Source organism: Micromys minutus (assembly GCF_963924665.1).
Source record: "Micromys minutus genome assembly, chromosome: X".
NCBI classification, from domain to species: domain Eukaryota; kingdom Metazoa; phylum Chordata; class Mammalia; order Rodentia; family Muridae; genus Micromys; species Micromys minutus.
In genome coordinates, this window is record NC_137970.1 from 37,213,391 (window position 1) to 37,228,477 (window position 15,087).

Sequence of the window (15,087 nt, forward strand, 5' to 3'; positions counted from 1 at the left end):
TACTGCCCTGATTCACTGAGTTTCTGATCAAACATTACTCTTGAAAGTTATATGGGAGTATTTCAATCTTCTTATATCGATTGAGGCTCATTCTGTGTCCAATTATGTTGTCTATTTTTGAGTATGTGCCATGAGGTGCTGAGAAGAAGGTGTATTCTTTTGTTTTAGGAAGGTATGTTCTGTAGATATCTATTAATTGCAGTTGGTTCATAGTCTCTGCTAGTTTTACAATGTACTTATTCAGTTTCTACTTCCATGATCTGTCCATTGGTGAGAGTGGGGTATTAAAGTCTCCAACTATTACTGTGTGGGGTGAAATGAATTTTCGAGCTTTAGTAGGGTTTCTTTCATGAATATGGGTGCTTTTGCATTTGGAGCATATATGTTAAGGATTGAGAGTTCCTCCTGACAGATTTCCCCTATAATGTGTAAAAAGTGTCCTTCCTTATCTTTATTGATAACTTCTGGTTGAAAATCTACTTTATTCTATATTAGAATGGCCACTACAGCTTGCAACTTGGCACTGTTTGCTTGGAAGCTTTTTTTTTTTTCCAAACTTTTACTCTGAGATAGTGTCTGTCTTTGTCTCTGAGATGAGTTTCCTGTATGCAGCAAAATGCTGGGATTTGTTTCTATATCCAGTCTTCTGATAGCCTATATTTTTTATTGGGGAGTTGAGTCCATTTATGTTAATAGATACCAAGGAATAGTGGTTGCTGTTCCTGCTATTATTGCTTTTGTAGGTTGAATTGTGTCTGTGTCTCTTTCTCTTTTTGGTTTTCTTGCTAAGGAGTTTTCTTGTTTTTACTAGGATGTAGTTCCCTTCATTGTATTGGGTTTTTCATTATAGTGCTGGCACTGAGCATGCAGAAGAATGAAAATAGACCCTTATTTCTGTCAAACGCCCACACTTTCCACCAATAAGAACAGGCGTGCAACAAACAACAAGATTCTTTTGCAGACAACCTTTATTGTACAGCACTCTGAGCAGGGGACTTCTTGAGCAGGAAAACTTCTCTCTGAGCTGGGGACTCCCTACTGGGGTCTACTGTATAGGTGACCTCTCACGTGCAGTCTCCCACGTGCGATCTCTCTGCCCAGTCTCTCTCCACGTGGGATCTCTCTGCAATCTCTTTTACTGAGTCTCTCTCCACGTGGTATCTCTCTGCCATCTCTCCACGTGGTGTGTCCCGCAATCTCTCCACTATCTCTCGCAATCTCCTCATGTGGGGGAGAAATGCACTGCTTATAAATGCCTAAGAGACTTGTGTTGCTACCTGATTGATGCCCCAAGATTGGGCTGTGATTTATGTGGTTGCCAAGCAACACGAGAAAAAAGGTTTTTGCAGGCTGAACAATGGGCAGGAAGCTGGCGCCATCTATTGGTGCCAACGGCTTCCTACATTTCTCCCTTTTCTCTTAAATAAAAAACATAAAACATGGCCGATCAACCATCAGGCTCTTGTTGTACCTTTAGGGTTCAAGACCATGATCAGTAATAATTTTTGGGTAAGGCACCTTCCTGCATGCAATGGGAACAAGCTCTGCAGGGTGCAAAGGCTGCCTTAGTGTAGGACACCCGATCCTGGTGCAATGCCTCAAAAAGCTCAGGATGCAGGGGCTATCCATACACAGACCCAATATTTTTCTTAAAGCATACTAAGCCAAACAGAGGGAGAGGTGCCCATTTCGAGTGCAGCAAGAGCTTGTGCTAATGACCACTTTGTCACGTTATTGTTGAGTACGGAGTTTGCACACCATCTAGAGCAGAAACACAGTCTCTCTGCACAAAAACATGCCAAAATTACTGATAAGGCAAGAGTTCTATAATACCAATAACCCTGCTATCTCTGTGTCTAAGGGCAAGTACAGTACATCAAAGGTTACAATGGTGACAAACAAACAAGAAAATAGTTTTGCATTAAGGCAAATGGGCATCAGTTTTGGAAACACTGACAGAATCTCTTGTCTCGGTTCCATTTGAATCATCATGCAGAACAGGCTCATCAGAAGCAGGTGGAACAGCTTCTTGTTCTGGTAGCACTCGACGTGTTAGACGTTCTGAGATCCAAATTGGGCTTTCTTCTCCCTGTGGAAAAACACAAATAGCTCCCCTGGATCGTATTAAAATAGGATCTGGGCCTTTCCAATTACCAGTGAGGACATCTTTCCATTTTACTAACTCTTTAGGTAGAACAGGCCATTGTCCATGGCGCTTGGAAGCTGAATGGCCATAAGCATCCAAATTAAAAAAAATATAAGGTAAGAAGCATAGTAGAAATGGCCAATTTTGGTGTAGGGGGTACCTCTTCAATTCCCCCTTTTTGTTTGTTTAAATAAACCTTTAGGGTGTGATGAGCACATTAAATGATGCCTTGACCCTGAGGATTATAAGGCAATCCTGTCAGGAGTGAAACTCCCATGTGATGTCAAAATTGCTTGAATTTTGCTGAAGTATAGGCAGGACCATTATCTGTTTTTAACACATTAGGTATGCCCCATGTACTCCACGCTTCAAGACAATGAGTAATAACATGAGAAGCCTTTTCTCCAGATAAAGAAGCAAAGATAACTCCTCAGCAGGTATCAATGGACACATGTACATATTTTAATTTTCTGAAGAAGGGAACATGAGTGACATCCATTTGCCAAACTTGGAGAGGCTGAATCCCTCGTGGCTTTACTCCTATATGTGGGGTGGTGACAAAGACACTGAGGCTTCCACAGCGGAGAACTATGTCTCTGGCGTCTTTTCTTGTGATGGAGAAACGCCTACATAAGGTTTCAGCTGTCACATGAAACAGAGAATGGAACCGGGTGGCGGCCTCCACAGGGGTCAGGACTGCAAAAGCAGTAGCTCGGGTGGCAAAATCTGCTAAATTATTACCTTGTGACATCGGGCCAGGTAGGCCTGAGTGGGCACGAATGTGCATAATGTAGCAAGGAGAACATCTGGATAACAGCTCCTGATGAATTTGCATAAATATGGAATCAACTGGGCTCCCAGTTTTAATTAGACCAGCTACTTCTAGAGAATTAACTGCATTAACTACATAAAAGGATTCTGAGACTATATTAACATGACCAGGGAAAGCACATAAAACTTCTAGAAGAATTTGACATTCAACCAACTGAGGGGAAGTTTGGGCAAACTGTTTGGTTACTACTTTGCCCTCATGCACATATGAACCTAGTCCTGTTTTAGAGCGGTCAGTATATACTATGTCACCTTTTGTAAGAGGAACTGCGCTTGTCTATGGGGAAACAAAAGAGGCTGACAGCGTGCAAAGATCAAAATTGGGTTTTTAGGGTAATGGTTGTCAAATGTCCCAGAAAAGGCACATACAAGTATGGCCCAATCATCATTAACAGCAGCCAAAGTCTGTAACTGTTCTGCAGTATATGGAATAACTATTTTTTCTGTATAGGTACCAAACTGAGTAACAGCAGCCTTTAATCCTCGAAAGGCAACTTTGGCTACAGCTGAGGGATACCATTCAATAGTTTTGGCTGGAGGGGCCTGTGGATGAATCCACAGCAAAGGACCTTTCTGCCATAATACTGCAGTAGGCAGCTTCTCAGTCTGTAAGAGACATAGCTCAAAAGCTATGACTAGCTGAGCTTCAGCCAAGGCTTTTTCTACCAGTTGTAAGGCTGCCACAGCCTGTGGGGTCAGAGACCGTGGGGATGTTAACTGTGGCTCTCCTTCAAGAATATCAAACAAAGCTTTTAGTTCAGCAGTAGAAATCTTTAGAAAAGGCCTTAGTCAATTAATGTCTCCTAGGAGTTTTTGGAAATCATTTAATGTCTGTAAATGATCTCTCCTGATTTCTATTTCTGAGTTACAACAAATTCTGGGTGAATGACAGCTCCTAAGAACGTTCCCACTTGTGATCACTGAACTTTTTCTGAAGCTATCGTTAACCCAAAGTGTTGTAAGGACTTAACTAAATCATCAAGACTATTTCTAAGTCTTGAACATTAGGGCCACATAATATAACATCATCCATAAAGTGAAAAATAGATAGTTGCCTTATAATAGGGGTTAAAGCTTGTTCTACATACAGCTGGCACATAGAAGGACTGTTTGCCATTCCTTGTGGGAGAACTTTCCACTGGTATCTATTATCAGGTTCTACATGGTTTATGGCAGGCAGAGTAAAGGCAAACCTCTCTTTATCTCTGGGATGTAACGGTATAGAGAAAAAACAGTCTTTAATATCTATAATAATTATCTCCCACAGCTTGGGTAAAGCTGATAGAAGCGGGAGACCGCGTTGAACAGACCCAAACAGTTGCATTTGTGCATTAATAGCTCTGAGGTTATGTAAGAGTCTCCATTTGCCTGATTTATTTTTTATAACAAAAAATGGAGTATTCCAAGGGGAGCTAGAAGGCTCCAAATGTCCTAACTATAATTTCTCTCTTACCAATTGATGAGCAGCCTCTAATTTTTCAGAGGAAAGAGGCCATTGAGGAACCCACACTGCCTCTTCTGAAAGCCATTGTATGGGCATAGTCTCATCAACGGCCCCTAAGAAAAACCCAAACCACTTCGATCAGATTTTATGGTAGGCCGTATGGGGTCTGTAGGACCTTGATGATATTTGCCAATGCCCCTTCCGGGGATATACCCCATATTAGTCATCATCTCTTGTGCAGGCAGGGAATAATTATTCATAAGTTTAAGACCTAGTTTTGTTAGAATGTCTCTTCCCCATAGATTAAACCTTATTGGAAGGACATAAGGTGTAAATGTTCCTTGTTGTTTCTCAGGGGCTTTCCATTTCAATGGCTTAGAGCTAATAGCGGGACTGGCTTCATAGCTAAGGCCTTGTAAAGAATGGGAAGATTGATTAACTGGCCACTTAGCAGGCCACCACTTAGTAGATATGATACTAACGTCCGCTCCAGTGTCTAAGAGTCCTTCAAAGAATTTTTCTTCTATTTTTAAATTTAAGGTTGGTCGAGTATTTAAATCTATTGTTAGACATGCTAAGTCAGTTCCTGAAGAACTGAAGCCTTTGTTTTCCCTTCTCCTCGCCAGGTTAGATGCAATTTGAGCCTGACTACTGAGAAGGATAAGCAACTGAGCAATCTGATCCCCTGGTGAGATGGGAAATAAACCCCTTGGGGAGGAGCACATGATCTTTAGTTGGCCTTTATAATCTTGATCAATTACCCCAGGGTGTACTACCAAACCTTTAAGGGTGGCAGATGTGCACCCCAAAAGCAGTCCTATTGAGTTTGCAGGTAGTGACCTATGAAAGTCAGAAGTAATAGTCTGAACTCCCATTTGTGGAGTCAGCACAATTCTGGTGGTGGCACGTAGGTCCAATCCTGTGGAACCTGGAGTGGCTCTCCGCGGGGGTTCTCCTGTTCCCAGACTACTGGGGAGGTGGTTGCCCGATAAATTTGAGGGCCCTGAGGACGGGGGCCCCGCTGTACGTTTTTTGACGCTTCTAGGGGTTTCCCAGTGAAATCTTTTACTGATCTACATTCATTAGCCCAATGCTTCCCTTTCTTACACTTAGGACACAATCCAGGAATACTCTTAGGGTTGAATCCAGAGCTCTGACCTTTACATTCTCTCTTTATATGACCAGGCTTCCCGCATTGAAAGCAATTGACACCTTTTTTAAAAAGACCTAGCTGCCTTTGTCCCTGTAGTATGGCGGCAGCCAAACCTGCATTAGTTAAAGGTCCTCCTATCTCTCTGCAGGCTTTAATCCAGGCTAATAATCCTTTAGCCTTGCAGGGGGTGATGGGATCACGACATTCATTAGTACATTGTTCAAAAATTAGTTGCTCTATCAAGGGCATAGCCTGTTCTTGGTCTCCAAATATTTTTCTAGCTGTCTCTATCATTCTGGCCACAAAATCTGAAAAAGGTTCACTTGGACTCTGAATAATTTTTGTTAGATTTCCTGACACTTCTCCCTTATTAGTGAGCGCTTTCCATGCCTTTATGGCACAAAGTGCTATTTGGCCATAGACTTCTACAGGATAGGCGGTTTGATTTACAGCCCACTGCCCCGTCCAGATAACATATCAAAATCCCATGCTGGCCGTCCTGCGGCTGCATTGGCGTGAGCCTGGACCTGACAAGCATCCTGCCACATGGCTTTCCACTCAATGTATTGTCCCATACTTGGGAGACAAGCTTTAGTAACAAACTGCCAATCAGCAGGTGTCATGGCTATAGAGCTTAATCTTTCAATTAATGACATAGTAAAATTTGCAGAGACACCATAAATTCTGACTGACTCTGCCAACTCTTTTGACTTGATTATGTTCTAGAGGATGATAACTGCGGATGTTATTCTCCTCAAACACCTGAAACATTTGCCTGAAGGCATGGAATGTCTCTGGTGGACAAAAGGAGAATTCACACTTCCTCCCTGCATGAGGTGAAAAGGCAGAGGCCGCCTTTTGTTTTGCTAAAATCTTTTGTTTCCCCTGAAACTGCTCTGCCCCAAATTCTTTTGTCTCTTGTTTTTCTAAAATTTCCTCAAATTGAAATTCAGTTTGTGATCCTTTTTCTGCCATCTGTATGGCCTTTTGCTCTTTTAACGGATACAAAGCATTCTCTCCGGGAAACTTGTACTCTGTTTCCCCGGAGGAGATCCTCTCTTTTCCTGGCGGTTTTTCAGCCATTTGTTCCTTTAGCAGATACAAAGTATTGGACTCTGGCACAGTCCTCTATTTTCCCGGCGGTTCTTCTGCCGCCACCTCTCCAATTCTGTCTTGTTTTGAACATATCTTTCGGAGACTAACTTTTTTAATTTTTTTTTGCCATTTCTCCGTTTCTGACTTGTTTTGAACATGTCTCTCGGAGACTATCTCCCTTATCTTTTTTTTATCACGTTCTGTTTCTGACCCACCCTCTAGGTGCTGCGTGCTAACTTTTTGTCTAAATAACTTCCACAACAGTAATGTTATAACAGTTACGACAAACACAAGCAATAACCCTTCTACTGCCAGAGAAAATCCAAGAATAGACAAGCCTAAGTTTTTGGCATGTTCTTTTGGCACTCTGTAAAAACTAAAGAGTGACATGTCTCTCAGAATTTACCTTTTAATTCATCCGCAGTTCTGAATCTGGTTCAGCGGCCTGAAGGTTCCCCTTGGCACTCCCGGGTTTCGGCACCACATGTCGAGCGCCCACGCATCCCGCCGATAGGAACAGGCATGCAACAAACAACAAGATTCTTCTGTGGACAATCTTTATTGTGCAGCACTCTGAGCAGGGGACTTCTTGAGTAGGAAAACTTCTCTCTGAGCTGGGGACTTCCTACCAGGGTCTACTGTATAGGCGACCTCTCATGTGCAGTCTCCAACTTGCGATCTCTCTGCCCAGTCTCTCTCCACGTGGGATCTCTCCGCAATCTCTTTTAACAAGTCTCTCTCCACGTGGGATCTCCCACAATCTCTCATATCAGGTCTCTCTCCACGTGATATCTCTCTGCCATCTCTCCACGTGGTGTGTCCCGCAATCTCTCCACTATCTCTCGCAATCTCCTCAGGTGGAGGAGAAATGCACTGCTTATAAATGCCTAAGAGACTTGTGTTGCTACCTGATTGGTGCATCCTCCTGCAGCTCAATCACGTGCCTCAAGATTGGGCTGTGACTTATGTGGTTGCCAAGCAACATGAGGGGAAAGGTTTTTGCAGGCTGAACTATGGGCGGGAAGCTGGCGCCATCTATTGGCACCAACGGCTTCCTACATATTTATCTCCTTGGATAAAGCTCAAATGTAAGTGGATCAAAGATCTCCACATTAAACCAGGTACACTGAAACTATTAGATGAGAATGTAGGGAAAACTTTAGAACACATAGACACAAGAGAAAATTTCCTGAGCAGAACACCAATGGCTCGTGCTCTAAGGTTAAATATTGATAAATGGGACTTAATGAGATTGCTTAGTTTCTGTAAGGCTAAGGACACTGTCAAGAAACAAAATGGCAGCCAACAGAGTGAGAAAAGATCTTTACCAACCCCACATCAGAGGCCTAATATTCATGTTATACAAAGAACTCAAAAAGCTAGACACCAGAGAATCAAACAACCCTATTAAAAATGGGGTACAGAGCTAAACAAAAAGTTCTCAATTGAGGAATATCGAATGGCTGAGAAACATCTAAGGAAGTACTCGACATCCTTCGCCATCAGGGAAATGCAAATCAAAACAACCTGAGATTTCACCTCACACCTGTCAGATTGGCCAAGATCCATAACTCAGATGACTACAGATGCTAGTGAGGTTGTGGAGAAAGAGGAACACTTCTCCACTGTTGGTGGGGTTGTAAACTGATACAACCACTCTGGAAAGCAGTCTGGCGGTTCCTCAGAAAATTGGACATCGTACTACCTGAAGATCCAGCTATTCCACTTCTGGGCATATACTTCAGAGACATTAAATATACAACAAAGACGCATGAACCACAATGTTTATAGCAGCTCTATTTATAATAGCCAGAAGCTGGAAAGAACCCAGATGTCTTTCAGTAGCTGTATGGATAAAAAAATTTTGGTACATTTACACAATGGAGTACTACTCACCTATCATATACAATGACTTAAGGAAATTGAGAATATGGTTGCATCTAGAGAATACCATCCTAAGTGAGATAACCCAGTCACAAAAGAACAATTATAATATGCAGTCACTGATAATGGGATACTAACCCCCGAAAGCTCTGAACACCCCAGAAACAACTCACAGACTGTGTGAAGTTCAAGAAAAAAACAAAAACAAAAACAAAAAAACCAAAAAAAACAAAAAAAAACATTATTCATAATCCTTTTTCACCAAGAAAACTTTGACTAATTCTGAGTTACATCCTGTTTTACATGTACTTTTTGCTAATTGTAACTAGTAAGACCTTAATGCACACTATCAAAGCTTTAAACAGAAAAGCCAAGCACTGACAAAAATGTATAAGTATACTTTTATTCAAAAAATGCTTAAATTTTTTTCATTTATCTTTGATTTTTAAAATAAGGTTGTTCAAAAAAAAAAAGAACTTTATATGGGTATTTGCAATGTTTCCCTTATAAGTAAACTATTATAGTTAATACATTACTCTGGTTCAATCTGATATGCTCTGTGCTAATTGTGATGGTTCTTTTTCCAAAGTTATTTAAAGCATTGTAACTTTAATAACTGAAATAGCATAAGACAAACTTGGCAATAAAGATTTTTTTGTAACTCATATATTTTTCCAAACATGTTAGGCTCATTTCTTTCCAAAGAACTGTTTTCTTGGAATACACCACTCAATAAATGATGGCTTTCTCAACTAAGACCTAAAAAGTCCTATCAGAATGCATCATGAATATGCTTTTGCATGGCCAGTTCCAATAAATCAGCAATCAAAACATAAAGTTGTTTATATACATATGTCATATATTTAACTTTATATTTAAATGTGGTTAAATATATACATACACATGAATAGGCAATTCACATAATATTTTTTTCAAATTTTGTAGCTTTAAACCAAATCCAGTATGTTTCATTTGTTGAGTGTTCCTGGGTCTTCTTCAGATGTGTAGGTTCTGTATTAATGCATAGTTATTCATTTAAATGGATATCACTGAGGTGATATTCTCTGCTTCTCTATTTTACTCTTCTACAAAGTGTTTTCAAAGTTTGTATAAACATGAAAATGCCCAAACAAGGTTAACCAATCAGAGGCTTTAGATTTTCTTTATTCAGTTCCTTGCCTCTCTTTTCATCTCTTAAAGCTTCAGATCTCTAACAAGTATTTGGCCATTGTGGAAATAAATTACATAGATTTTAAGAATAATAAAATAGTGTAGACAATTCTTCTAAAAATTAGCACATAAAAAATCCTTAGGTAAATTTTGGGGCTATGAGTAACAGTGAAGTTTGTATATGAAGAAGATGGGAGGAGGAGTAGGAGAATAGGAAATTTAAGTAGAAAGAGGAAGAGGTAATACCTAATGCCCCCAAAAGACTCATAGTACATTAAATAAAATACTTTTAAATCTGATGGTGGTAAAATCTATATCAACTTGTCACACAACTAGGTTAGTATTTCATTGCATAAAAACATATTATATTACAACATTAGTAAATTATTTATCATTAAAACATAAGTTTTATAGGCTCTAGATTCATAAGTGGCTAATATTTCATGATTCACTTTGTTTAATTATTCACAAGGCTATATAGCATATAGCTCTGCTACTTTTAATGCATCTAAAATGTGACCTTTTTTATTTTCTTAAAATATTTTTACTAATATATTTATTACTAAGTGCGAGTTTGTTGTCTTTAAGTGTGTATTTGTGTTTGTGGGTGTGTATGTGTGTGTTTGTGTGTGTGTGTGTGTGTGTGTGTGTGTGTGAGAGAGAGAGAGAGAGAGAGAGAGAGAGAGAGAGAGAGAGAGAGAGAGAGAGAGAGAGAGAGATACATATTCGTATGTGCATGTCAAGGGGGATCCTTTGTACCTATCCAGTCTGAAAATCTATATCTTTTTATTGGGGAATTGAGTCGATTGATGTTAAGATAAATTAAGGAATAGTGATTGTTGTTTCCTGTGATTTTTGTTATTAGAGGTAGACTTATGTTTGTTTGATTTTCTTCTTCTGTTTTTTTTTTTTTTGCATGATTATTTTCTTGCTTTTTATTTGGGTGTAGATTCTCTTCTTGTGTTTGATTCTTTTTTTCATCTATTATCTTTTGTAGAACTGGATTTGTGAACATATGGTGTGTAAATTAGCTTCTGTTCTGAAATATCTTGGTTTCTTCATCAATGGTAATTGAATTTTGCTGGATATCATTATCTGGTTTGGCAATTGTGTTCTCTTATGGTTTTTATTATGTCTGTCCAGGACCTTCTAGCTTTCATAGTCTCTGTTGAGAAGTCTGGTGTACTTCTGATTGGTCTGCCTTTTAATGTTCCTTTTTGTTTTTGTCTCTTATTGCTTGTAGGATTCTTTCTTTGTATTGAACAGTAGGTATTTTGTGTATTATGTGTCTGGAGGAGTTTCTTTAATGTTCCTATCTGTTTGTAGTTCTGTATGCCTCTTTTATATTCATGATCATCTCATTTCTAAGGGTAAGTAAGTTTACTTCTATAATTTTGTTGAAAATGTATACTGTTCCTTTTAGTTGAGAGTCTCTGCCCTCTTATCCACTTATTATCCTTAGATTTGGTCTTCTCATTGTGTTTTGAATGTCCTGGGTTAGGAGCTTATTTGTTTTTGCATTTTCTCTGAATTTCATGTCAATATTTTCTATGCTGTCTTCTGCCACTGAGATCCTCTCCTCCATCTCTTGTAATCTGTTGATGATGATCTCTGACTCCCAATTTTTTATTAGGTTTTATATCTCCAGTGTTGTCTTTCTGTTATTTCTTTGTTGCATCTATTTCTGCTTTCTATTCATTCACCTGTTTGGTTGTACTTTCCTGTAGTTTTATGAGTAATTTTTGTGTTTTCTCTTTAAGGGCTTCTATTTGTTTATGTGTGTTCTCCTGATTCCTCTGTACTTGTTTAAAGAAGTTATTCATGTTATTCTTGAAGATCTCTATCATCACCTTGAAGTATGGATTTAAGTTTAAATCTTGTTTTTCTGTTCTGTTGGGTAATCTACTATTTGCTCTGGTGGGAGATCTGGGTTCTCATGTTACCTGGTTGTCTTTGTTTCCATTGCTTAGGTTCTTGCACTTGCCTTTTCTCATCCTGTTATCTGTGATTATAGGTGATCTCAGAAAATTGTACATAGTACTAACCGAAGACCCAGTTATACCACTCCTGAGCATATATCCAAGAGATACTCTAATATAGAAATAGAGCACATGTTTTTCTATGTTCATAGCAGGCTTATTTATAATAGCCAGAACATGGAAAGAACCCAAATATCCTCCAATATAGAAAAATACTTTTAAAAAAATGTGGTATGTTTAAACAATAGAGCACAACACAGAAATTTAAACACTGACTACATAAATTCTTGGGCAAATGGATGGAACTAGAAAATATCACCGTTAGGGAGGAAACCCAGTCAAAAAAGAACAGACACAGTATGCACTCCCTGATAATTAGACTCTAGTTCAAAAGCTCGAATATGCAAGAAACCATTCACAAGCCCTATGAAGCTCAATAAAAAGGAAGACCAAAATGTGGATTATTCAGTCTTTCTTAGAAGGGAAAACAAATAAATTTGGGAGGAAACATAGGGACAAAAAGTAGAGCATAGACTTATTAAAAAGGTCATCCAGAGATAGTTCCTACCAGTGATCCATTCCATATGATTCAGCAAACCAAATGACTATTGCTGATGCCACAAAGTGCTTGCTGACAGGAGTATGATGAATGTTTTTCAAGAGGCTTTCCCACATCCTTACTGATACAGATATGGATGCTTGAAACTATCATACTTCACACATGGACCCCAATGGAGGATCTAAAGAAAGGTCTGAAGGAGCTGAAGGGGTTTAAAACCCCATAGGAAAAAAAACAATATCACCAACCAACCTCCCATAGCTCTCAGGTCCTAAACCACCAACTAAAAAGTATAAATTTTGAAACCAGTGGCTCTAGCTGCATATGTAGCAGAAGATGGCATTCTGTAGCATCAATAGAAAAAGAATCCCTTAGTCCTTGTGATAGTTTGCATATGTTTGACCCAGGGAGTGGTATTATTGGAAGGCATGGACCTGCTGGAGGAAGTGAGTCACACTGGCAGTGGGCTTGGAGACACTCTTCTTAGCTGTCTGAGGATGTTTAGTCTGTTTCTGGCTTTCTTTGTATAAAGATGCAGAACTCTCAGCTTCTCTGGTACCATGGCTGCCGGGATGCTGCCATGCTCTTGTCTTGATGATAATGGACTGTATCTTTTAACCTGTAAGCCAGCTTCAACTAAATATTGTTATTTATAAGACTTGCCATGGTCATGGTGTTTGTTCACAGCAATAAAACCCTAACTAAGACAGTCCCGTAAAAGCTCATTTCCCCCTTGTAGGTGACTGTCAGGACAATCCGTTGGGAGTGGGTGTGTGGGAGTGAGAGCATCTTCATAGAAACAGGAGAAGGGTATGAGGGAGGAGATAAAGGTGATAACAGTTGAAATGTTAAAACATAAAATATCCAATTAAAAAATGTACACAGCAAATGAACTGGATTAAAGAAATTTCTAAAACCACACACACACATACACACACACCCCAAAAAACAGAAACATAATTTGACCAGAGAAAGATACATTTTCCCCATATTTTGGAGTTTGTTTATTATTTTTTGTATGTTTGTTTTTACTATATTAAATCTTATAAAGTGTGTTCATATTTACATTTATTTCTATTCCACTATATTAACAACAAAGATAGAAAAGCACACAATACTTTTCAAAATCAAAGTGTCAAATAATTCTGCAGGTTAGTTGCTGAACCTCATTCTTTAATATGTGCATTTCTTGCCATGTTCAGGAAAAATTCTATAAATAACACCTGTAATTATTACAGTAAATTTGTTTTGAAAATCAGGTTTCAGAAGGAATTCTATGCTGTTATTTTTAGTTATGGTATAAACTAGGTTGTAAGTGAGAGATTACTTCAAAGTGACCTGAAAAGAAAAAACAGATAGAAATGCTTAAATTATATTAATATGGAATATCAATTTATTTTAAGACTGTTTTGGTCTTTATTATTTTTTATAAAGTATCACATAGCTGACAGTGATTTAGGTAGGCCCATTAAGATCTATGATTCACCCATATTATTTATCATTATTCTTTTGGTTACTTCAACATTGGCTGTATTTGTTTATTTATGTTGACTCTTTCTTGGACTGTGTAAATAAAATGCTAAGTGAGTTCACAATTTAAGTCATAAATATTGTATGGTTTCGATGTGGGTTATTTTGTCCTGATAATACCAATCTTTCTAAATCTACCTGCCTATGTCTCTTTCAGTGGTGTACCAAATTGAAAGCTCTATTGTCTGGGTCAACTTATGTAAAAGTTGGTACAGGCTGAGCAACTGTGACCGGGAACAGATCTTAGGAACTTCTGTTCCCACCCGGAGACGACTTCAGGACGCAGAGCAGAGCCTGGCCCAACCACCAGTCGGAAAGGCGGCTCGTACAGGCTGAGCAACTGTGACCTGGAAGAGATCTTAGGAACTTCTGTTCCCACCCGGAGACGACTTCAGGATGCAGAGTGGAGCCTGGCCCAACCACCAGCCGGAAAGGCGGCTCGTACAGGCTGAGCTACTGTGACCTGGAACAGATCTTAGGAACTTCTGTTCCCACCCGGAGAGGACTTCAGGACGCAGAGCAGAGCCTGGCCCAACCACCAGCCGGAAAGGCGGCTCGTACAGGCTGAGCAACTGTGATTGGGAACAGATCTTAGGAACTTCTGTTCCCACCCGGAGAGGACTTCAGGACGCAGAGCAGAGCCTGGCCCAACCACCAGCCAGAAAGGCGGCTCATACAGGCTGAGCAACTGGTGAGTGGGAGACCTAAGCTGCGGGGGAGCAGAGGGATCTCTGCGGAGTGCACACGGAAAGGGCACCCCCTGCCCTGACCTGCCCTGTCCTTCCCGATCCAGTGACCGGGAACAGATCTTAGGAACTTCTGTTCCCACCCGGGGACGACTTCAGGACACAGAGCAGGGCCTGGCCCAACAGCCAGCCGGAAAGGTGGCTCAGAGAGGCTGAGCATCTGTGACCAGGAACAGATCTTAGGAACTTCTGTTCCCACCCAGGGGCGACTTTAGGATGCAGAGCCGAGCCTGTCCCAGCTGCCACCTGGAACCTGGGCTGCTGGGGAGTAGAGAGATCTCTGAGGAGTGCACATGGAAAGTGTACCAGGGACACAGACCAAATACAAGGGAAAGGCAAGAACATATCACTGACAACAAAATGGCAAGAGGAAAGAGAAAGAGTATATCCCAAGGAAACCAAGACAATCTAGCAACACCAGAACCCAGCTCTCCGATAGTAGCAAACATAGGAATTCCAAACACTCCAGAGAAAGAAGACACAGACCTGAAAACATGCCTCAAGATGCTGATAGAGTTACTTAAACAAGAAAGGGAGGAAAAGCAAAAAG